Below are 9,734 nucleotides of genomic sequence, written 5' to 3' on the forward strand. Positions count from 1 at the left end.
GGCCTGGAGCATCTCTGCTATGAGGAAAGGCTGAGTGAACTGGGTCTGTTCAGCCTTGAGAAAAGGAGACTGAGAGGGGACCTGATCCAGGTCTATAAATATCTGAGGTGTGGGGGGCAGAATGGCGAGGCCAGACTGTTTTCAGTGGTGAGTGGAGACAGGACAAGGGAAAAGGAAACTGCAGCATAGGAAGTTCTGCACAAATGTGCGCAGGAACTTCTTTACAGTGAGGTGACGGAGCACTGGAACAGGCTGCCCAGGAAGGTGGTGGAGTCTCCTTCTCTGGAGATGTTCAAGATCTGCCTGGATGCCTACCTGTGCGACCTGCTGTAGGGAACCTGCTTTGGCAGGGGGTTGGACTCGATGATCTCTGGAGGTCCCTTCCAACCCCTACAATTCTCTGATTCTGTGATTCTGTGTGATCTGATCCAACCATAACCCATCCCCACCATGCCCAATAATCATGTTCCTCAGTGCCCTATCTCCACATTTCTTGGATGCCTCCAGGGATGGTGACTCCACCACCCCTTAGGCAGCCTATGCCAATGCCTCACTGCTCTTTCTGAGAACTCATTTTTCCTAATATCTAACTTGAACCTCCCCCAGTACAACTTGAGGCCATCATCTATTTATTACTGGTTACCTGGGAAAGAAGAGATGGAGTCTCCATGTCCTGAGGCACCTACAACAAGGTTACAACCGTACCTCTCCAGGAAGAAGACAACCTTGTCTCATGGCAGGGTTTAACACTCAGTCTCCTTCACTCCACCTGCTCCTGCAACTTACATTAGACTTGGAAATTGGGCCAAGAAGCAATGTTAGTGCTGTCAGTCCTTTCCTCTGGATGATTTTCTAGTTACTTCTCTGCACAAGACTGGTCCTTCCCATCATGAAGCTCACATGAGCAGGGGCCGCACCATTCACCACGCAGTTGGCAACAATCCCTGCTGCCTCGAGATGCTTCTTGCTTGCATCTCTCTGGTTCCAAACTTGCATGAGGCACCAACAGCCCATGGTGAGTGCTGTCCCCCAAGCTGCTTCTTGCTGTGACTGTTGCCACCTCAGCCATCAAAAGCACGAAAAGCCACATAGACTCCTTTCTGTGAGAAACAGGCCAACAAACTGCACCATTTATTCAAAGCACAGAGCACAGGTAGCTGGAAATGAGAGAGAGAGGGGAGGAGGCACGAGCAGCCAGAGGGCAAACTCACAGCATGGAGAGAAAGGCAGGCAGGTCTGCCTGAGTGCACAAACAGCACAATGCATGCAAACACTACTTAGCAGGCACATGCGGACAGGGTTCCTGTATGTCCCAGGAATAGACATACACTCTGAGCATACAGAAAGTCATTTACTTATATGCACAGTGCCTGGGCACTGTCTGTGAGCACAGACACAAATTGGCAGAGGTGGTATATTCACAGGCAAAGAGCTGGCACATGCACACTCTCATATCCTGGACAAGCACATTCTGCACATTGCAGAACTACAACAAAGATAGCACTGCCTCACACAAATATCACAGACATACATGTACACACACGCACTATAACCTTGTGTGGAAGCACAAAGCATCTCCACTTCCCCAGCACAGCAAGCCAGCCCCAGTGCTGAGCTTAACGCTGATCTGGAGACTCAATCACTGCCTGTATGAAGACATTTCCTACTGTCCTGCCATGGCTGGGCCATCTCTGCAAGAATCTCGCATATGATGGATATACATCAACTACAGCAGTGCTGGGAGGAGGGGAACCAGCCACCCGTCCCCGCTTGCCCAAGTGACACGCTGTGTGCACCCAGCACCCCATGGAGTCATATCATAAGTTTGGCAGTTTGGATCCAGAAACATTTTTCCTGTGACTTTAGCAGTTTTTTTAAAAATCCTGACATGTCAGATGCAAGTCAGAAAATTCCCAGGTGAGATCAGCATGGGACAGCCCAAAGTCTGCCTACACCTAAGCCCAGTACCAGTGGGAAAATGGTCTGGAGGTTGACAAAACTCTGTTGGTGCCAAGCAACCTGCATTGTCAGAAGCAGGGAAAGGACCGTGTCCCTAGCTGGGTGTCAGTGTCACAGCCACGGTTGTGATAGATGGGAATAGCCATCCTGGGGGTCATAGGCAGAGGGTGATTGTCACAAAGTTGTTTTTTATCCTTGTCAGCACGAACCCTGCTTCATTAGCCATGCAATGTCCAGACTGCATGAGGCAGAACCAAGCAGCAATTTGCCATCACAGCTCCCCTTAGTTTCCAATCAGACCATTTACCTGGGGCCAGAGTCTACATTTAAGTGCATCACTTCAGAAGTCCGTGCTTGCAGTGCCCTGCATTTCCATCACAGCTATCTCAGCAGCAGGGCCAAGGGCTGAATGAGTCACAGAGGTTCAATTTCCCTGCTGCTCTCCTGGGGAATAACATTTGCCTATCGACCCCTACCTGGGGCTTTCCAAGGATTAGTCATGAACACAGCCTGGCTGGGGATGGGATGCAGAGTTGCTGCAAGCTGACCTGCTCCTTTGCTCTCAGGGAAATTTGCTTTAAGCTTTGACTACAATTTTTTTTTTCTTTCAGGTTTGCTCTTTGCAGCTCCACACAAGCAGCAGGCATTTGTACTTTTGTGTAAAGAAGGGGCACCTGGGTTGAGGAGAGATGGATTGTTCAGGAAGAAGGATTTGCTCTTTGCTGTTGCATCCTCTGCTCTAATTCCCTGGGGCTGGCTGTCAGTCCACCTTCATCAGAACTGAAGGCAATCATGAGCATGTATGAGAAATAAACCTGCCAAAATGTGAGAAAACCACAAAAAACAATCTGTGTGTGCTGAAAGGGAGGGAAGCTGAGCAGCACCACATTAATTCCCACTTTCTAGCATAGTGTCACAAGATATGGGGAGCTTTATGAAAAATAACCAAAGAATAAATATTCTTGAATGGCTGATATTTGATGGGGATATTTGCAAAATGTGCCCTGCACTGGAATGGGGTAAGTCTGACATAAAATAATAGGATCATACAATGGCTTGGGTTGGAAGGGACCTCAGGATGATCAGCAGTACCATTTATTACTGACCTGGGGAGTGAAGAGGTGGAGATTTGTCTTTAAAGGTGGATTATTCAAATAATAAGATTCCCTATTCCGTCTAGGTTTGGTGATCATACCAGCACATACATTCTTCCCTGAAGGGCTCGGATGTGCTGAGAGCTCTGCTCCTGGGCATGGTGTCCAATGCTGTCGTTACCATTTGCCTCTCATTTGCCCTAGATTGATGTGTGCAGTAGGCTGTAGTAACCCTGCACAGTGTCTTCCTTCATGGAGGCATATCCATGATGTTCTGCTGCCCAACTGAGGTGGAAAGACCAACTTTCAAGCCACAGGGAACCTTTCAGGTGCCTCCAGGATGTCAAGATGTTGATATCAGTGAAAGAGTTTTCATGAGGCATCAAGGGCTCCATCCTCAGCAATTTACATTGGTGCACTTTGGTGGACAGCTTCTGCCACCCACCACACAGCAGTTCTGTGCCAAGGCAGGTGATACAGCACATCCTTCTTCCAGAGTGGCACCAGGAACCTCAAATGACCTCATGCAGGCTGAACTTCAAGCTGGGTCCTTAAGAGAAAGGGCTGAGTGCAGGCTACAAACTTCTGGATGCATTGATGTGGTTGCGGTGAGCGGTGACCTCCAACCAGCACTGTCCTACAGGAAATTCCTTCCACACAGATGTAATCTGAGGAGCAATGCTGCACTCTGCATGTGGAGCTTGTTTCGTTAAAAAAAAATAAATCATATTTATTCTGCTCAGAGCTGAAATCTTGCTTGGGGTCAGCACAGCCTAAGGCTGGCCTCTCTGTGAGCTCTTATTAGCAAACATTCAGTCCCTGCACGGATCAGAGCCCCACTTTTAAACAGAGCCCCTGTTCCTTACCCCTTCTGCTCGCTCTGGTACCTTTGCAGGAAGACCATTAAGCTACTGGAGATGAGCCAGCAGTTCAGAGCCAAATCAAAACCAACAGCCCCAGACTGCAGCCTGCTCGCAGACGAGTTCAAACAAATGCTGCTATGGTGCCAATCTTTCAGTGCAGGTACAAAACAGACATTGTGGTTCAATGCCACTGTATCGCACCCTGACATAAATAACTGGTGTGCAACATGAAGGAACAAGCCCAAATAAGTCCTTTGGATGGAAAAAGCAAGCTGATTTTGAGAAGGCAGCTGCTTCAAAGTTTCAGTACAACTTTACCGAAGGTGAGCCAGGCTGCCTACGGAGGAAAAAGCTGTCAGAAGGGGAGTTTGTGTGGCTTTGAGCAGCAGCGCAAGAGCGATGCCCATTTCTGCTTCTATTAGATCGTACAAGAGCTAAGAAGCAATAACAACACACACCATTTAAACGTGTTTTGGCTGATAAAAGGTAAGTACATTCATTGGAGACAGGGCAGGAACACAAGGTCTTAGCCTCAAAGGCCAAATATTCATGGCTATGTTTTGGCAGCGAGAGTGAGCAGGTGCAGATGCAAAACAAGTGACATTTGGGGAGCTCTTTTGAGGAATTGTGTTTATAGTTAAGGCTTGAGCTTCTGCGACTTTAGATTGACCTTGAAGGGGCTGGGCAGGGGAAAGGTGGAGGTTTTCTTTTGTGTGCTACAATACAACATACAACAGGTTGCTCTTTTGGCACTGTCTATCACTCTTCTAACAAAGCCACCCCAGGGAAGACCACCATGCAGGGATGGGGAAGCAAAACCACACTACTGTCTTGTGGCTGAAGGGAGCACAGAGGATGATACTACTGCCAGGTCCCTGTTGGGAGGATATTTCTCCCTTTGCTGTTCCCCGCATGCTTTGTCTGACACATCTGTGTAGCCTGGGAGCTGTGCAACATTAGGACTATCAGGCATCACGTGTGCAAACAACAGCCAAAGTACAGCTTTGTGTTTTAGCTGTGTGAATTATGGCCTAGCTTATAAAAAATGTAAACCTATTCATCTATATTATTCACAAAAGAAAATAAAATTCGTAATAGCAAGCTAGGCTTACAGATGCATGTCTGAGCACTCCCAGCTGGACAGACCAATCCAAATGCCAAGCACAAATAACTGAGACAGACACGGAGCAGAGAGTACAGAGCGGACAGAGTGGTCACAAGACCCTTAGCCTGCTAGGGGATAAGAGACTTCATGTTTTTTCAACCCCAGCTGGAAAATCTCGTGTGCTTGGAAAAGAAACCACAGCAATAGAAACACCATCTCATCCTTCTGAGCTGAAGGCATTTATACCACAACAGGCAGCAGCCCAGGAGAGCCACTGACTGCAGCCAAGTTCTGATGGGATGCTAAAGTAAAGGCTGCTGAGATATCACAGACTCCAAGGGTAAGGTTGGAGGATAGAAGCTGTGAATGATATTTGATACTAGATTTTGGTACTTGAGTTGATGGGATTTGATTATCTAAACATGAAATATTTGCACACAGATGTCCAGCTTTGGTGTGGGCATAGCAGTTTCTTGGAAGCACTGAAGGCTCTATGTGAGTGGTGCATTTCAGGTTGGATATTAGGAAAAAAGGAATGGCTGCCCAGAGAGGGGATGGAGTCACCATCAGTGGAGATGTTCAAGAAGTGTGTAGATGTCACACTAAGGGATGTGGTTAGTGGGCATAGTGGCATGGGTTGCGGTTGGACTAGATGATCTTAGAACTTGTTTCCAGCCTTACCATTTCCATGATTCTATGATTTCCCCTGTAGTGTCCAGCTTGGTGTGGCCTAGATACCAGTTCATCTCCTAAACATCATGGTAAAATTCTGCTAAGGGTTGTTGTAGAGCTCCTCAAAGAGAAGAATTCATCTCTTCAATGAATTTCTCTAATTTCAGCATCCGTCTTTCACAAAGCAGGATCTGCCCCAATGCTTCTATATTCCTAAAGATCACAGGGCTTCAGATGAACAAAGCTTTTCAAGTGGAGCTCCTTCTGGGAACAAAGACCCGTCCTCACTCACATGGCATTTACAGAGAACTTGGCCACAGGTGGTATCATAGACAGAGCCAGTCTGGTTGCAATGCTTTGGCACTGTCCCAGCACCTTCAGGAGACACTACCCTGATCAAGCTGCTATGGTTGGGAGCTGCTTGCTCACCCATTCTGCCAGACCAGGGCACTGAAGGGAGGTTTCAACATCTTCAGGTGTCCCCTTTGCCTGGGATTGATGGCTAGTTTGATCATTGAGGTCTTGCAACACCCATGGCTGCATTTAGTTGTCTCCAGTTTCCTGGTGGGAGCAAGGATGTCCCTCAGGATGATTCCAGTCTGCAATGTACCTATAAATCCACTCAGGCAGTGCGTCCTAGCCCACACCACAGGTGTTCAGAGACCCCATGCCCAAAGCGGATCACATAGAATCACACAAAGGGAGCAGAAAGGCAGTGATATTCATTGAGATGATAAAGCTTTGCTGTCTGCGATGATAAACACCATCGGTGGCTGCTTAAAAGGTAATGTGGGGTTGGCACAGACCCAGGGCACAAGTTACACGCCTGCAAGTATGTATATGTGTGACTTCCCATAAATCCGCGTCTGACACAAGGACCTTTGTGAACTGGGCCATAAATAATTAACTGGACGTGTCTGTAATTCTTTTTGCAGCACCACCGTCACTCGGAGAAGATCTTGGTTTGCTGTTCTTACAGTGCGTTGGATGGTGTGGTCAGCAGGGGCAGGCGATGGCACCATGACCCCACTGCAGCCTGCCCAGACATCCTGTAATGACTCTGTCAGTCTGTCCTCAGCCGAGGAAAGCATCTTCGATCCTACATGAGGAATTTGCTAGAAGGTGAATGCAATATAACCCTTGGCAGCTTCTTCCTGGTATAAATGAGGTCTTATTTTGAGGAATCATGATTAAATTGAATCAAGAACAGTCACCTTTCTGATAATGAGTTGAAGGTAGTCTCTGATTTATTTCTCATGAAGCATTTGGTCATGTTCTGTTGTCTTTGCAAATCTGTATTTTTATCGCAGTGACATGTTTCTCAGGTTTAGGTTACATTTCTAATAAATATCCGATGCCTTGTTGATTTCCTGTATCATATTTCATTAGACTTAGAGAAGAAAGGAGTGCCATTTTTATAAAAAACAGAAGTCTTAAAAGGAGTTTCTCGTACAGGGCTTGTCTATGCTTTCCAACAGTGCTGGTATTGTTTAGTGTGGTACAACCTGCTCTGCATGGACTTGGTTATGTCAGGATAAAGGCGCCTTATGCCCATGTAACTATTTCCATGTGTGAAGAGGAATAACTCCAAAGGTATAAATCAAATTCACATCAAGGCGTTTTGTGGCATAGCGTTAACTGGTAAAACTCACGCTGCTAATGGAGACACAGCTGAAATGGGGAGAGAAATCTTAGTCTAGAGAGAGAAAATCCTGGTCTGGAAGCCATCTGTGTAGGTAAAGAGCTTTTGGGTGTTTATTTGCAGACCTAAGATGCATCCACAATGCATACTGGTATATACTAGTTTGCTTTGGGTACCACACAGAAGTAAGTATGGAAAAAATATTCTGCTTCATTGTCATGGGCCAGTGAAGGAAAATGGCCCCATCTTCCATGAGTGATGTGGTGTAGGGGAGGGCTCAGAAGCAGGTCCCCCATGTCCAGCACAGGGCACAGCTTCTCACACTGGAGGAGTGAGTGAAGACAGCTTTTGGTGGGAAAGATGGGAAGGGAAAATGCACCAGAGGTGCATTCTGCACCCAGCAGAATACACTCAGTTCAAGCTCCAAGTGTGTGTTTCTCTCACTACTGTGTGTCTCCATCAATGCACTACAATAAGTGGCTGAAATCTTTGTTATTCAAATATCCTCCTTATGATAAACTGCATTATCCTCAGTATTTTCAAGGATTCCTCTCACAGACATTTCTCTCGTTTCATTAACTCAGTTGCTTGAGATGAAATCCCTTCTTCCTTAATTGCTCTGCTCCAACCATCCCTGTTACTCTCCATGAAAGAGGCAGACAATAATCCTAATATCCTCCCTTTTTTGTTGCTGTTGCTTAACAAGAAGAGCCTTGAAATCATTGCTCCTTACTTCCCAGCCCTAGCTGGCCGATAGGAAATAATTAACTCCTATCTGAGCTGACTGAGTGGCGGCTGGTGTATTGCCAATTCCAGGTAGTTTGTTTTTCTTGCTTTATCGCCTGCTGCAGAAGTAAGGCTGCAAGATTATTTAGCAAAGCTCTGTCTGGGTGTTTATCACTACAAGTTTGAAGTAACAGTGCTGGTAATGATTTGATTTTATTTTATTATTTTCTCAAATAAAGGGTTTTGTTTAGTCTTGGTGATGCAAATGACAAATCTTCTTGGAAGCGTTTCATTTAATGAACAAGATTTTCTTTGCCGCAGACAGTGCCGCAGCAGATGATCACACGGGCACAGCCGGGGGAGGTGGGCGGCGGGGACGTGTTCGATGCAGCTGCACAGCTGGAGCTGCATCAGCTGCCCCACAGCTCCCAGTGGGGGAGATGACAGCAGGATGCCTGGACTTCCACCAGCCTTCCCATCAAATGCGGCACGAAAGCGGCTCTGTCTAATCGTCCCAAAGCTCTGCATCCATGTGGTCAACACAGCAACACAGATGCAAAGAGAGGAGCAAGAGCATGAGCTGGCATACCGAATTGATATTTCTCACTGAACTGTAACCTGTGTTTCAACAGAACAGCTCCCTGTGAGGACAGGCTGAGAGAGCTGGGGCTGTGCAGCCTGGAGAAGAGAAGGCTGAGGGAGACCTGAGGGCGGCACGTCCGTATCTACAGGGGGCTGTCCAGAGGAGGGCGACTAAGATGATCAGGGGGCTGGAGCACCTCCCCTATGAGGACAGGCTGAGGGAGTTGGGCTTGTTCAGCCTGGAGAAGAGAAGGCTGCGGGGCGACCTCATTGCAGCCTATCAATACCTGAAGGGAACCTACACCCAGGAGGGGAGTAAACTCTTCAGAAGGGCTGACAACAGCAGGACTAGGGGAAATGGATCCAAGTTGAAGGAGGGAAGATTTAGGTTGGATGTTAGGGGGAAGTTCTTCACAAGGAGAGTAGTTAGGCCCTGGAACGGGCTGCCCAGGGAGGTTGTGGATGCCCCGTCCTTGGACGTGTTCAAGGCCAGGTTGGACGGGGTCCTGGGCAACCTGATCTGAATGTGGATGTTTGGTGGCCCTGCTAGGCAGGGGGGTTGGAACTACATGATCCTTGAGGTCCCTTCCAACCCGGGTGATTCTGTGATTCTGTGATTCTGTGAGAGATAGGGACAGGCTCTTCAGTGGAGTCTGCTGTGATAGACAAGGAGAAATGGCTTCAAACTAACAGAGAGGAGATTTAGATTGGATATAGAGAAATGTTTTTTATGATCAGGGTTGTGAGGCACTGGCACAAGTTTTCCAGAGAGGTGGTGGGTATTCCATCCCTGGAGATACTCAGGCTCAGGCTGGAAGGGTTCTTAGCACCTGATGGAGCTGTGGGTGTCCCTGTTCATTGCAGGGGAGTTGGACCAGGTGACCTTTAAGGGTCCTTTCTTGCTAAAAAGATCCTGTGATTCTATGGCTTTCTGCCATAAGAGTAGCTTTTCACTGATGTCTCCAGCAACTTTCCAGGCCTTTGCACTCACAACATCCCACAGCTAATCTAGACGCTTGTTCTGAATCTGCCACCTGCCAATCTCACTATGCCCCCAGTACTTGTGCTGTGAAGGACACTGAATGACTTCT

The 9,734-nt window shown here is 47.5% G+C and overlaps 1 long non-coding RNA gene across 1 annotated transcript; it reads left to right on the forward strand.

Moving 5' to 3' along the window:
* Positions 1–222: 222 nt before the first annotated feature.
* LOC128074618 (uncharacterized) lies at positions 223–7,059 on the forward strand. The gene is made up of 2 exons (XR_008203246.1): positions 223–6,013; positions 6,629–7,059. It is a non-coding gene; the product is annotated as an uncharacterized LOC128074618 (long non-coding RNA).
* Positions 7,060–9,734: the final 2,675 nt, after the last annotated feature.

This window comes from Tympanuchus pallidicinctus, unplaced genomic scaffold (assembly GCF_026119805.1).
Source record: "Tympanuchus pallidicinctus isolate F22 unplaced genomic scaffold, pur_lepc_1.0 scaffold9, whole genome shotgun sequence".
NCBI lineage: Eukaryota > Metazoa > Chordata > Aves > Galliformes > Phasianidae > Tympanuchus > Tympanuchus pallidicinctus.